Source organism: Numida meleagris, chromosome 17 (assembly GCF_002078875.1).
Source record: "Numida meleagris isolate 19003 breed g44 Domestic line chromosome 17, NumMel1.0, whole genome shotgun sequence".
Classification (NCBI taxonomy): domain Eukaryota; kingdom Metazoa; phylum Chordata; class Aves; order Galliformes; family Numididae; genus Numida; species Numida meleagris.
In genome coordinates, this window is record NC_034425.1 from 9,150,321 (window position 1) to 9,166,248 (window position 15,928).

Sequence of the window (15,928 nt, forward strand, 5' to 3'; positions counted from 1 at the left end):
GTTTTTTTTGCTTTTATTCTTTAGAGTATTACACACTTGATATTTTGTAGGAATAAAAAAATATTTCAAATAAACCAAACCAAGAAAGATAAATCATTTTTCTTCCAGTAGCTTGTTATAGACATGATGGGCTGGAAGTACAGCTAAGTAGCCTAAAATCTTGGGTCTGTTCTTTGAGATATAAGATACCAGAACAATTGACATTTTCTACTGATTATACATGAGGTAATCTACAGAGAGAGAAAAATAAGACTGAAGAGATGGAATACCGCACTGAGTGTTTCACTAGTGCTGATGTTCTCTGAATGTTAATCAATAAAGAAATAAATAAGCTGCCAACTTAGCCATATCGTAGCTCTGGATTTTGGCCATAATTCTCCAGAGCATGTTTAGGGAGAGAAAGAGGTTGATTTCTATCGAATTTGTATTCAGATTTAAGCTTTAGAAACAAAATACAAATCTTCAGCTAACACCAAAGGAGTCTTGTTTCCACTTCAAGTTAAGAATAAAAATGTCTTTCTGTTACAGTGGTCAGAAATCTAAACATCTCTAAGAGCTTATTTCAAATATGCAAAGAGAATTCCAGTTTTTCCCCATGAATAATTAGGAAGAAGATGTATGTAGAAGAAGCAAAGCATCAACAGTAAAGATTTACGTACTTCAAAGAGAACTGGACTTCTAAGTAATGTACCAAATGAGATAGTACATAGCTTTAAGATGTCTATTGCATACGTCTCTTCGGAGGTTTTTCAAGACTCAGGCAGACAAAACTGACTTGATGGTCCTTCTTTGAACAGGAGGTTGGATCCGAGACTGCCAGAGGTCCCTTAAACTGAATCAAAGAAGTGTGTGATTCAAAGAAAAGGCACCTTGTTGTTCAGAAGGGATCATTCATGAAAGCCGTCAACGGGGAAATAACGGACAACTGGAGGACTAATCCAGGAAGAAAATTAAAAAGAAAGCAACCAATAAAAATATGGGAAACTTGTTTCCAATCAAAGTTAAACAAAATAGCTAAAAAATAGATAGGCATTTACGATACTATAACACACAAGCCAAAAGTTGCATACTGGACGGTCTGTACTACATAAGGATGATAGCACATCCTCTTCAGGAATACAGTTCTGCAGTGGAGCAGAAAATGATGTGCGATAATCCCAGAACCAATTAATTAATTGGAATTGAAATTAAAGGAGAATTCTTTAAGAATTAGAGCAGATCGCTTCAATGGTTCCTGAACTGATTAATATGTGTCTGCTATTTTTTTTTGTTATTAAAACAGAGGTCCATTGACCATACCATGAGATTAACTAAAATTCTTCAAACTTCCAACGTTAATCTTTAAATACAAAATTACTTCAGAGAGCTAGCGTCTCCACCTCCTTTCTGAAGCATGCTGTCCAGATGGGTGGTTGCTCTCCAAGCAATCCCACACCGCCAGTTGATCTCTGGAGAAATAAGGTTTTTAAGAGAAGTTCTACACATTGAACTGCACATCTTCTTCTATGGGAAGCAAAAGAGGTGAAATACAAACTAATAGGAGTGCCTTCATTTTCCCTTTGCTTTTCTTAATTCCAGAATGGTCACAGAGAGTGCCCACAATTCAGTTTAAAATACTTCAGCATTCGCGTTTCTGAATGGTCACTTTTCACTGTGAATTCCTGTGAATTCCAGTTATTGATGTGCTTTACTTCTTAATGATGTTTATGTTTATGACCACTGCAAAATTAATTCTCACCATGCAAGTCTCAACTCCATCATTCAATTTCCTCTGCGTTTCTGGGTTACTTTCACATGAAACTTCAGTCATAACCCAAGTAAGTGAGCACAGCAGTTCTCAGTCTCGGTTACAGTGAACTTCAGTATTGGACCATCGAGAGCTCTGCTGATGTTTAGCAGAACTACTGCTCCTCCTCACACAATATGCGGCTGAAGACCATTTTAGGCTGCTGCCAGAACATAAACATGCTACAAGTCAGCTTGTTTCTATGGAAACCTCACTGGGTAAGACAGACACTGTAGGTCAGTGCTTCAACAAAAGATAAAGCAGCTGGGAATAGCTAATGTGTGAAACCCAAATCATTTTCCCCTCTAAACAAGTGTTTTCGCTCTCAGTGATAATTTTACATTACATGCGAACAGTACAGACTGAACACTCCAATAGTTTTTACTAATTTGGAAAGCACAGTTTTGGCATTTTTAAAAGAGTTTGTTTTGTAAAGGTGTTAAGCTTCTCACCAATGCACGATTCCTTCAATGGTCTGAAGTTTGGTTCCTTAACACAATAAGGGTCTTCAAAATTTGTTGTCTCTAAAGCCAAAATCTTCATTCGAAGACTAATCCAATATATGCACCGTACCCAGTCCGTCATATTTAGCATCCATTGTAATGCATCAAAAGAAAGATTTTACAAGATGACAATCAGTGTTATTATAAAAATAAAATTTGGATTGTCAAATAAATGTAAAAGATGCTTGGGTGTCCAGCTCCCTGGGGAGCATTTGTACCTATCAGCCCTGAGCTTTTAAAAGCAGCAAAGTCCCAAAACGTTTGTGTGAGTTAGTTTCATCCCAGTGAAATAGGAACACCTCAAGATAAATGGATACAGGCACAAAAGGGTTACAAATGAGGCAACATCAAAGATTATTTTCACATTGAAATATTCATGTTTTTCTACTACTCCCGAAGTTTTATAAATAACATAAGAGCTAGCTGGCATAGCAAGAGACCTAATTATAAACAAGTTATAATTAAGTACATCTCTAAATTATATAACATATCAATATAAATGTATTCATTATGTAAATGGGTATTTTATTGCTCATTTAAAATACATAATGAAAATGCAGATAGTAGGTGGACAGCATGCTAAATAAGGCCACAGATGAAGGAAATATATCTTGGCAGAGACAGAAGATGTAGGTGTGAAAGAACAAGAGCAACACTTAGTTGTCTCTTCGATAACAGACAAGAACGTTATGCTCATAAGCTGATCTCATGCATCACGTCCAAGTTTGAAGATTTCAGTCATCAAAGACGTGCACAGTAGTTGCTACGAATTTCAGGAGCTTTTCTCCCTCTCAAGAGGGTACAAGAAGAATGAGGAAGAGATGTAGATACCCAAACTCCTGCCATTTTCTTTCACCGAAATCTCAGTCCAAAATAAATCCCCAAACTCCTCCTGCACATGAAGCTGACTACTGCTAAGACAGAACAATGTACCTGAAGAGCTTAGCAGACCATTTTCAAGTACTGGAGCTGCTAAGGCAGGCCAGCCAGAGACTGAACAACTCACGGTCGCTGTGGGTCAGTCCAGTGGTAATACTTACAGGCAAGTGCCAGAAGGTAAATTGAACTCCCTGTGAGATGAAATAGCTATCCATTCCCTAGACCAAAGCTAGGAATCCAAATATCCTAGGAGAAGTGTATTTGCAACTACTTCCAACAAGTCAATATACATCATTATTAACCGTACTTAAAGATATTCACCTTAGAGCAGCTAACAAACACGTTGTCATTTCAGATGAATCTCCTTGAAAAGCAGTAATTACTGCTTTAACTGAGTGCCCATACGCAACTTTGACAAGAACTGTATTTATCTTTCTGGAACATGAAGGAACATGATTTGGCATTTCCCAGAGAAACCTTCCTTTTTTCTCTCTCTGTATTCCATGTCTCAGCCATTTTACAATCTCTGGTTCCAGTTACTGAAGTTGCCAGCCTTGTAGGCACTTAATGACAACATTTAGCTCTTGAGATTTTATATAAGAAAAACATTTGTCAGTGCTTTTAGAAACAGTTCCTCATTTTGAACATCTTTCCTGTGAAAGTGGAAGTGCAAAAAAAGCATTTCTCACCATGCAAACCAAATATTTAAATAGTCCTTAAAAATAAATATTCTGCCAAACATTTATTCAAACCTACTCACAGTCAAAAAGTTACAAAAAGCTTTGAAAGCCATTCCCAGGTCACTCCCTTCCTTCAGCTTCTCTCCAAGCAACCTTCTTCCCCCAAGAGCTTCAGCATACACCTTGCTTGCTTTTACTTTACACATCTCTTGCTTAATTTCTTAATTATAAGAACAATAATGCTCATGAATTAGCACTGGTCTATGCCCACTGCTATTTTACCCATATTATGATTTACAGCTTGCTGGCTGCTCAACATCATTTGCTTCTGTAGTAAGAGAAAAGTCCCCTTGCTGGACTGTGCAGTTTGCCAGACATCTGCCTGTTCTCTCCAACCTTCCGTTCATACTAAGCAAGCCTGAACACAGACTCACCAGGGGAAATCCCAGTTCACAGATACCAATCAGAGCTGGCTGGAACAACAGGTAGGGAGCATCCTTTCAGTAATTAGGCAGCCTTACAGCTGGTTTGGCACATTGTCCTGTTGCAATTGCTGAAGTCTGGCTGAAGTACAACCCCAGAAACCTGCACAGCTTCATTGGTATTTGAGTAAAAACCTACCCAGAACTCTACCAGCTCCAAGGCACTGTAAACAACAAACAAAAAATCTTTTAGACTAAATTACATGTGTTTCAGTATCAGTTCTGAAAAGAATTGAAGATGAACTTTGAGGCCTGCATTTCTCAAGCTGTGCCTGGGATTGCTGATGCTTGAAGCGTCACACAGCTTTATCTACCTCATTATCACTTTTATACTGAAATTCCATTCTCAAATTCATAAAAACTCAAATTTTGCTCATGAATCATTTGTTTTACTAAATAAAAGCTTTGTCAAGTTAGGGAGAGACAGATGCTCAGCTTGGAAGGATCTGAGCATGCAGAGCTCTCCCTTCACTTATGGGCTGCTTCTGCAGACGCTGTGCTATGTGCTTGAGTGCACATTAAGAGTAGTCCCATTCCCGTGAACAAGATTGATTCAAGCATTTAAAACTGGGCCAGAATGTAAGGCTGTGCTGCAGTTGGGTATTAAGTAGCCTTATTTACTTTAATGAGTAAGATATACATATCCTTAAGGATGCTTTTTCCTCTTTGTAGACAGGAATGAGGTTATTCTCTTAAGGCATCACATTTGTAGACTGAAAACCTTGATCTTATTTTCCAGGCGATTCTTCCAGTAAAGAGTTTTATGCTGAAATATGTGCAGACTTTGAATTTTACTCAAAGAAGACTCAATTTTGTAATTCTGAGATGCTAGCTTGTTTTTGTTCAAATGATTGCCTTTCTACACCCACATCAGGATGCCAGCAAGCAGGTTAATGGTCCTCTTTTTCTTTCACCACTAACCCAGCACCAAGGAACTCCAAAAATGCCTTTCTCAGAGAACAAGTGCTCCAATGCCTCATGGGGAGTGTAGAAAACCTTTACTTACACTTCACAAACGATGGCTCTGATAAGGTGAGCTGGGCTTTGGCTGTTCAGTCCTGGAGCAGAGGAGCAGTGAGGACACCAGCGTTGTCCCTGCAGAGCGCAGCAGTGGGCAGGTCAGCCAGCACCAGCCTGCAGAAGGTCAGGAGCAGCAGCAGGTCTCTACACCTCAAACTCAACGCACGATGCTCTTCAGGTCTGTGTAAAGAAGGGAATTATACTTGTGTTTAGTGCTACTTAGTTTTGCTGTCTCAGAACATACAAAATATGGTATTGAGTTTCAACATTTGAACTGTCTTTTTGGATGCAGAATTTGAGATCTACTGTCAAATGAACAACATTGCTCAGTACCTTTCATGGGTGTGAGCAGCTGTTAAAGTGCTGAAATTTGCTGAAAGGGTAATCATTAAATATATAACAATACAACTCCGTGCTGTAATTAGCAATGCACAGTGGGTTGAAGCTCTCGGACACTCCTTTATCCGGTGGTCAAAATTCCATTGTAACTGGCCTTTTATTTACATGAATGCAAATTGTGTTTTCATCAAGCCTCCCTAGCACCTCCACCACAAAATTTAAAAACACCCCATTCATTAGCAGTTGCTAAGTGTTAGTAAGCAATCTTTTTATAGGTATTTGTGCTGCAGAAATCTGGTCGAAAGGATTAGAGCTATTGACTAAAATGAGGGGAAAAAACTGCAGCAACTTGCATCATGCATTATACATAGCATGAGAAATCCCAGTGGCACCCAGACATTGGAGGCAAACTTTCCTCCTCAGATCCTCATGGTAATAGCCAAGTTGGGGATTCAGTGCACGTAGAGAGAGCAGATTCCCCCAAAGTCAGGCTGACATCAAGGTACGGTAACTGAATATCACCATTCAGTAGAATCCCAGGAGGAGAAATTTGCACTGAATTTCTAACACTTTAATGCACTTTAATTTAAAGGGAAGGTGATGGCAAAGCAAGAGCAGCATGTGATTCTAGATTCTTAAGTGTAGGAATAAACTTCAAAAATTTTTATGTATGGAATGGTATATGTGAGGGTCTGGAGGTGATGGTTCAGCCAAGGAAAGAAAATTCAGCCGCCAGTTATTGCAAGTTTAAGGTGCCAGTTTCCAGACTGTAGATTCAAGCTGTTTTATGCCTCTGCGTAAAACTACTGTCATAGAAGTACAAGCAGCATTATTTCTTATTGAACCTAATTCAAAGTCATATCAACATGCTTAAGTCAACCTCGAGTAGTGAGGAAAGGAACTAAAAATATCACCTCTCTGCAATCGAACAGCGCAGAAACACAGCTTGCAAGATCTGCTGGGTCTAATTCCTTTATCACACCCTTTGCCATGCTGACTTTATTAACTGTGAATTGGGAGAGCACATCTCCTGGTTTACTGGGTGAATCCTGAACTGATGACGTTTCAGAGAACAGCAGAAATCACCCAAAATTCAATAGCACACAGACTGAACAGGCAAAATATTCATCCCACTGCAGCTGCCTGGAGCTGAAAGCAATTACTTGACTCTCTATTATCTGAAGATTTGGTCTTACATTTATCCACAAGATCAAAAATATTTTTTCCTTTCCGCTTGCCTAGGAAACCCCATTTTTTCTTCTCAGTTGTTGCTCAAGATGCGAAGTAATTACTTGTTTCATATTTATTTGAGAAGCAATCTCTAGAGCCTGAATCCCAGTGATAAGTTATGTAGCAAAATACGGTTAGTTTCTGCTTTTTTTAATTATTTTTTATTCTTGCTTTTATTTTTCAATCAGGATTCTTTTCTCCTAGCATTTCACACGAGGGACTTCGCTATGGCTTTCAGTTAGAAAATCATCAATTAACTAAGGGAACTCTTCCCTTCTCTTCAGCTGTCTCATTAGAGACGAGAAAAGGAGGAAAACAAAGAAACCTGAACCTGATTTGTCTGGGTATTTCTCCATATAGTCAAGGTTCAGTCAGGAGAAAATGCGGTAGGATGTGCCTCGTCATGCACTCCTCAGTAATCTGCCACTGTTTACAGAGCTCGTATAAGGCCTCCATGATTCCTGATTTTAAAAGAAGTGGCAGAAATATTATTAAAGGTAGTGATGGAAGCAGATGAAATGCCTGCTTGCCAGGCAGATCCATTCCCACATCTCTGTTCTGCCACCTTCTCACTGGACAAGCAGGGATGCTGGCTCTGGCTCCTTTTCTCAGGAGCCACATGCACTTAAAATCTTTATTTTAGCAAAAATGACAATTTCTAGAATGAGAAAAGCGAAAAAAAAAAAAGGACAAAATATTTCATTTATAAAGATGTACACTTGAAAAGCAGTTATTTTTTAGCCAGATATAGTCAAATTATGCTGTTGTATTGCTTAAATCCTTTAGAACAATAGCTTTGAGCTTCTTTAGCTTCACTACCAGAAAAGAATTTGTAAAGAAAAATACATTATTAAATGCTATTTATGGATTTTCCTTTTCACCTAGATTGCACCACAAGCAGATTGTTATTTTTCACACAAGAGAAGAAAGCAGAATCCTGCCCAAAGAACACACAATGAATAGGCTGGGTAGCCAGTACCGGTGGTACTCACTCCATAAGTTTAAGAGAAAAAGACTTATAAAAGCATTTACAGCGCTTCCTCAATTGAAAATCTCTTCTTTGGTAAATGTGTTAAAGCAAAAAGTACTTTTCTTCCATAACTCTGAATCAGGCAAAAATCACTTCATGACACAAAAATATTTCAAGGAGGAAAGACCGCCACAAACCAGTAAATAACAATCGTTCCTAACTCTAACTTATACTTTTACTCACTTTTATTGCACGTGCTTCTCATCATACGGTACAGAAAATGTAAGAGAGAGGATTGTAAAATACAGTCAGATAATACTGCGGATAGTAATTGGAAAAGAAATGTGGCCACACAAAACTAGGAATGTGTATTACTGCAGATACACTTAGGCCTACAGAGATCTCTGGGATATAAGGAACCAAAGCCACACCAGTGCAGTATGTAGAGGGGTAGAGGGAAGAAAACGACCTTCAGTTCATCACCTAGAAGTCACAGAAAACTAACGGTTTGATGCTTGCGAGAATGTTAACAAACACAGCATGTACCATGAGATCAGATGGAGAAATAAACTGCCTTATTAGGAGCTAGTGAATCTTAGGTGTTTTGACACAAACTGTGCTGTGATAAAACCAGGGTATTAATCCCGGCTCCACCACCCATTGGGCGTGTGGTTTAAGTTAAGCCATTTTATTCTCGACCCTTTTTATTTGTGGGAATAATGCTCGCCTGCGGTCAGTACTTGCTGGCCTCCTGCTGGCTGCCAGCACCCTGCCTGCTCCCGCTGCCACCAGGGAAGCGCGGCGAGCTGTACATCTCCCTGAACACAGTGCCTTTCAGCCTATGACGGTTACTTCTCTCTTTAAAGCTGATTACTCTTCTTTTTTCTCTACTTCTTATCTCATCTCTGCTACAACAGGATGTCAGTTAAACAGGATGACTTTTGTTTGAATTTAGCAATTCCCTACACGCGGTACAGTTATTAGCTCAGATTAGAGCTGCACAAATACCAAGGTGTCTGAACTGCTCTGTCATTTACATCTTCAGTCCCTGGTGTCTTGCTAGGATATTCCAATTCTGTTTGAAAGTACAAGTCATACCAAACCCTGCTCCTACAATTTTATACAAACACCCTCCAAATCTTACAAAACACAGCATTATTTTAGGATTTAATCTTTGATTGTGAGGTCGGTAATCTGCTAAGTTAGCACTAAGCAATCCATACCATTGCTTCCTTGCTTTTCTTTCTATTCATTGACTTGTTATTCCATTGCTATTTTCAGATACTGTGTACTACCTATACAATCTTTATTGCACTACCAGTAGCATCCATCTACTAACATCTACTCCTCTTTGAACGATGAAAAGTCATCCATATTTCTCAATTCCTTCTCCTTCAACAGCAACCTTGTTGCAAAACAGGATGCTTTTCAGCATTTGACAATGCCAAAATAAAGCACTGCAGAACCAAATCCCCAGAGGAGCTACTGACTTCAGTTGATGAATCGTTCCTGGCTGAGCCTCATCAGCAGATCAGGCCAGCAGGACAGCTGAGGAGATGCTTTTACTTCCCACTCCCACAGACATTACCTGACCCTCCAAGATGTATGACTCCTGCTTAGCCCGGAGACAAACTGCAGGTAAAGCCTGGACCATGCGCAGGCAGCTGCCCTGACCTACACGGATGGTGATGGTTACCGGCTATTTTTTCTGTCATTCAAAAATCACCATCCTGCTTTTAGCCAATTTATGTTCATATAAACGACAATTAGTATTTCCTGTTTACCAATTAGTCTGGAGGATTTGCTGAATACATCTCGATGCTCAACCACCAGGTACTTAAAGAAAATGCAAATTATGAGTTATGAATTCATTTATGGAGTCTAAACAGATAAGGGTGCTTAACTATTTATGTGATAACACCAACAACAGATAGTAATCCACGTAAAAATAAATGGAGTCTTACTTCCTGGCAGTGACATGATTAAAAAAACAAAATACATTCATAAATAACATAGTTTGTTTTTTCTCTAATTCAGAAAACTCACATTATCTTGTCTAAATTGGTCTGATATTTCTTGTTCCAAATTTTACTCGCACTACTAATAGTTACTGTACTATTTTTTCAGCTCGCTCTGTTTGTTATCTATAAGGAAAGAACATCAGTGCAATGAGCAGAGCCTTCTGACAAGCTCCCTGCAGCACTGAGTGGTGGGGGGAAGCCGGAAAGGTCTCCAGTACAAGCAAAGATTTTGGAGCTTTGCCTAAAGATAACCAGAAGACCAAAATAACTGCTGATTTAACAACATTAATGTTTCTCATCAACTCCCATTTACAAACATAGCCTTCTACAGAGTTTTCTCTTTAGACTGCAGGAAAATATTACTTCTACTAAATATTATTATCCTGTCATGTGAAAGTTCAAATATTTTTCCAATACCACTTCAGTGTCTGACCTAGCCAATCTATAAAAATATTCCCAAACGAGCGGAAAAAGAAACAACTGCCATTGTCTTAAGGATATACAAAAATTCTTAAAGAAAAGTGTATTTTTCACTTTTAAGTTATAAAAATCCCTGCCCAAAAAAGGAAAAAGAAAATACACCGCAAAATTATCATGGGCAGTCGACATTCTTCCTCAGTTAAAAGGAAGCAAGATACAGAAATACCATACTGTATCTGATTTATGAATGATTTGGCTTATTGCATTGTCTTTAAGGAATAATCACATGATTTTGTAGTATATAGCAATAGGCAGCTGGTAAGTTTGATTAAGTATTGAAACCGAAGCATTTAATCAATCCTTATAGCCATTTATGGGAGGCACTTTGAAGCTGAGGCATTTAATCAATCTTGATGGCAAAGACTATATACCACAAAGCAATAAAGATTATGGCTATTACACAAGAAGATATACCTCGAAAAAGAGGAGGAAAAGATGTCTCCCACCATCCCAGAAGACAGGCCATGCTAATGTTTTCTGGATTCCCCAAAGAGACGACCAGTAGATACCGTACTGAGAATGGAAGTCTGTCCTTGACTTCAGTGCACTTTGGATGTAGGTGACGTGATGATGGGAATTAGAGAGATTGGATCTGCCAGCGGAGAGCGGGGAGAGATGGAAAGCTATCTCCTTCCAAAGAACTAACAAGATCCTCAGAGATCCTGTGGCAGCACGGCCATCTGTGCAGGTGCTCCTGCAGCACTGCCCATCCACGCGGTCAGAACCGCGTTCCCACGGGGCCTGATTCCGCTGCCTTCCAGCCTGGCAGAGATTTGCATCTGGCCGTGCATGACTAGAAAGGAAGATCAGAACCGTGTGTGTCTGCAGCACAGCTTTTTACACCTACTTCACACACACACAAATAAACCAGAGAAAATTATTCCTTTTCTCCGCCCGCATTACTACTGGAGAGAAACAATATTCACTAGGTTTTGGAATGTTAATCCTATTGAGTTTTGATCAAGTGTTTCATTACCAGTGAAAGCTTTCTGGATGCTTCTGCAGAGCAAAAGACATAGTCAATGTCTGCCAAATTTTTTGGTGTGTAAAGCAAAATCAAAAAGCCATTCAAATTTTAATAAACTTGTAATCAAACCTCAACATTTTGGGCAGCTCTTGCTCCCAAAATATTACACCCCTTTACTTTGTATATTCTGTATTTCCAAAGAAAACAACCATTTGACAAAGGCACCGTGAATGCTCATGTCTCTTTCAGCATTTTGGTCAAGGGTAAAAGGATTTTCAGGAGCAGAGTTATTGCCAAACCACTGAGAACACCAGTGTTAGGCTCTTGGGTCACACACTGCTGCTTAGGAATGGATGGACAAACATTTTCTAAGAGAAATGGGTCAGTTCATATCCTAATTAAATCAGGTATAAGAGACAGTCCTTAGGTAATTATTCATTACAAGGATCCCTGCCCTTGCTAAAGGATTAGTGCTGCTCGTTGTTAGGTTAACTATTTGCTTACCTGCTTTGCTTGTTAAATTTGCAGCCTGAGAATATGCATGCCTCCATGTAAGTGTGCTTGCATTAATGAGAAATGCCTCTAATCAATACTAATACACCTTCCCTCCCCCTCTCCCTTTCCTCTCCCAGACCATCTCAGTACTGATGATGGCTTTCCTGGAGAAGTGTTCCAACAAAATGCAAAGTGGTAGTAGTAATGGATTCACAGCTTTCTAACACCAAGATTATCATAATTATATTGTTTAACCATTACGTTCTAACTCTTAAACACACACAGTAATTCACTTTTTCCAGTTTGAATGTTCTTCACACGTATAATTTCAGTGCTGTGTGTGCAACAGGAATATAATAAAATGAAGTCATATATGAATGAGTTTTACAAGGTACGATTCCAAGAGCTGTTAATTTAAATCCATTTGAAGCGTATTTAAATTTTACAGGCAGCGTTATCAGCGGTGTCACTGTAACACCTTTATATTGCTTTTTTATTACATTTGAATTTGGCATTCTTTTCTACGAGGAGGAGGAATTCCATCAACATAGGGAAGACAGCACTAAGTGCTTCACCCTGTCTCAGCGCGGTAGTTACACCAACCTCCTCCTTCCCACACCTCTCTGTTTGGGTAATTCAGTGACCCCAGTACACAGTGCTATTATTGGGGTGCTTGAATTTAACATCAGGGATTTTGCATGTACCTCCTTTCCATTATCCCTCACTATGGAAAGCATAAATCATAATTTAAGAACTGTTAAGAAATGAAAGACAAGTGGCTATATACAAGTTCTGCGTTTCATTTGTGTGCTTTTGTGTTTTTCTGTTGTTTTTTTTTTTTTTAAAAACTAATGGGTAAATCTGAACTAGATAGGTAGATATCAGTAAGTAGCAAAATCAGGATGACAGTCCAATAATTACAACAGACTGGTTCTGCCAGTTATCAAGACCAATAAAAGTCCTTCAAAAATAATTTGGCTTTTACTCAGGTAGCTGCTGACACTGCAGTGGCTTAGGCCAGGACAGTAATGCCCACATGATCCTGCAAACCTACCTGGAGCTACCCAAGTATCACAAGTATACCGTATACTGAAGAATATGATCTTCAATCTGAATGAAAATACCAAAATCCCCACATTTGAGGGAAGGAAAGGCTATTGCAAAGTATTCTGGAAAGTGGTGTCCTTTGAAACAAAGTTTGTACAGAATATACAAAAATGGGAATAGGTATAAACATGGGAAAGCAGCTCAGTTTCATAGCAACATCACACTGATTCAAGGTTATTTGATGAAAAAGAGATGTTGGGTAGATGAAGATGTAATTTCTGAAGAGAGCAAGAAACTACGGACTTGAAAGTGAATGGATAGGGCTGCAGGAAAGAAAAGAAAAAAAGAATGAAAACTAATTGAGCTATTTCAGGGAACACTCCAACATACCTTGAGTGAGGAAACAAAGGATCCTTTGAAAGTAGAGTGCTAGGCACTTATTTAAACAAGCCTATGTGGAAAAAGACAATCAATTACAGTAGAGCTTCATAATTGTTTTAATAAGAAAAGAATGAAGTATGACAATAGAATTTTTAAGAGGAAAATGTTTCAAATTATGTGACCGCACAGAAGACAGGAAGAGCCTGATGATGAGTGCCTGCTCTGGGAAAAGCTCCTCAGTCCTCGATAGGTGGGAGCTCTGACAGCCCAGTCAGGCCACAAGTTACATTAACATTTTCGTAATTAAGGTGCTAAAGGGGAAGAAAGAAAGTGAGAAAATGAACAAGAAAGATTTAAGTAAAATAATTTTCCTCTGTTAGTTCTCTCTCAAATAAATTTTAACAAATTCTCCTGAGGAGAATCCCAACTAATGGCTGGGAGAAATGTAAGCATAAAATGAAGGTGAAAGATGTCATTTCTAGTCTCAGATCAATGTAACTTGAGGCAGCCTTAATCATTACACCGCAAGGGCAATATGATTTTCACTTAATTTAATTGAAATATTGGAATTCTATTAGATTTGATTCTACAGAGAAAAAATAGTCCACATTCACCTGCTTAGTCTGCAGCGTTCAATTGGGCAGGTGGGTAATATCCACCCTTATTTTATCTTCCTATCACCTTCCCAGGAGAGAACAGCCCAGATCATCACCCCAAAGACTTCAGGAAATGACCATCTGAGAAGAGCTCAGAGCCACGTGTGTAAGTGCCACAAGGTTCCCCTTCCCTCTCCAGTCACTTTGCATCTGACAGAAGGCTTCAGTTCCTTGATACCTGAATTCAGGGTGCTGCCTAAAGCGCTGCAGTGCAGGACATGCTGTGCTGGAGAGATGATGTCAGTATAAAGAGCTTATTCTAAATTTCACTAACTTTTCATATTTCTTTTACATGTTTGTAATAGATTGTATTGGCAAATTGGACTTGAAAAGAGAAAAAAACTTCTTGTTTTTCTTAAAAATTCAGCGCAACTAATAATTTTCTATGGTGCAGATTTAAATATTTTTGGCTTTAAAATTTGTCTCAGAAACTCCAGAAAATGAACTCGCTACATCACCCCTGTGCAATACCAGCACCTCTTAAAGTGAAAGAAAAAAAGTCACTGCATCTAGAAAAGGTCCCGAGTCTTTGACAATTACTCACATAATACTGTGGAATCAAAGAGAAAATTAGAAAGAAGAAAATTAGTGCTACTCTATTTATTCATGATCTGTACATCACCCACAATATCTGGCAAGCCCTTGTGACTTATTTGAGGGAATTCTAATGACACATTCATTTCAGCAAAAGAACTATAATGACACAGAGACAGAAAAACAATTATTCTCATTAAAAAGAAAGCTGCATTAATTCCATAGGGAAGCCAAAGGAAGACCTGAGACACACTGCAATATACCCTGGCAAAGTGACAGGTGTTTCAGAACCCAGCAGTGAGAAACGTCAGTAGGAGACCATGTAACTCCAGGGCAAGAATCTAAGAATGAAAGGAGATCAACAGTAATTTATGCATATGACAATTAAGAAGAAAGTAGGCAAGTAGTCTGAAGGGTGAAGTCTCTGCACCAGCACACCGTAATTCTCTGCCTTCTTGAAGCACAGAGAAAAATCAAATGTAATCAAAGAGTCCCTCATAAAAAAAAAAGTGACTACAATTGAGTATGGGGGAATTGTTACCTTAAGTGGCAGAGACACAGTGAGAGGAAGTGACAGCAACTACAGACTAGGACCTATAGCTCTCAGATCAGTAGGTTCTGTTAGTGCTGAAAAACATGACTTTGTCTTAGATTCTGTTCTATAAATCTTCACTTATTTGCAACATTGCTCACAGCATGGTGTTCATTACCGTTAATTAGCTGAGCTTCATTTCCACAGGGACTGCAAAAGCAGCAGAATCATTAAAAAGGTAGAAAGTAATAGGTACACACTTCTGGGGCTGCCTTCCACTTCCCAGCCCTCTCCTTTAGGCTCTCCTGAAAGCCATCCCTGGGCACACATCGCCAGCTCAGGCTGCGATCTGCGAACGGGCACCATCCTCGGGATGAAGGCCTGCTAACTCCTCCCCGGGGGCACAATCCTCACTCCTTGCCTTGTTGGAGCAGGGTGGAACATCCCAACAGCCCCAGTAGCATGTGAAAATGATGGCACAAATGCACAGCTGGGGTAGCGAGACCCAGGGCTGGCCACTTAGAGATGCTAAACTCCACATGTCAAGGCTGTCAGTGCCTAGGGGCTCACATTATACAAAGATTTTCCCTTGTCATTAGCTACCTGACTTATCAAGAGCCATTTCCATGAAATCAGTCATTCTGCAGACACTTGGCCATGCCTTACTGGTTCTCAGACTCTATTTATCTGTTGAAAAATGTACATTCTTTTCACTGAGCTCCAACTTGCACTTTCAAGTGAATAAAAGAAGTACCTTTAATGAAAAAATGTGTCAAGGATTACTGGTGATTGTGCAAGAGATGAGTATTTTTACTACATTCTCACAGCTGAATATTCCACAGACTTAAACTTTCCACGCACCAAATATTTCCATATCTCTTTGGAATCGCTCAGAGAAGACTCAGCATAGCTTGTACAAAAGAGAC

At 39.2% G+C, this 15,928-nt stretch overlaps 1 long non-coding RNA gene across 1 annotated transcript in view; it reads right to left on the reverse strand.

Annotated features, from left to right (window-relative positions):
- The window catches only part of LOC110407256, a 322,658-nt gene that overhangs the window by 198,328 nt on the left and 108,402 nt on the right, over nt 1-15,928 (reverse strand). Inside the window, exon 4 of the long non-coding RNA XR_002443835.1 lies at nt 5,337-5,530. This is a non-coding gene — a long non-coding RNA (uncharacterized LOC110407256). The remainder of the gene's footprint in view (nt 1-5,336; nt 5,531-15,928) is intronic.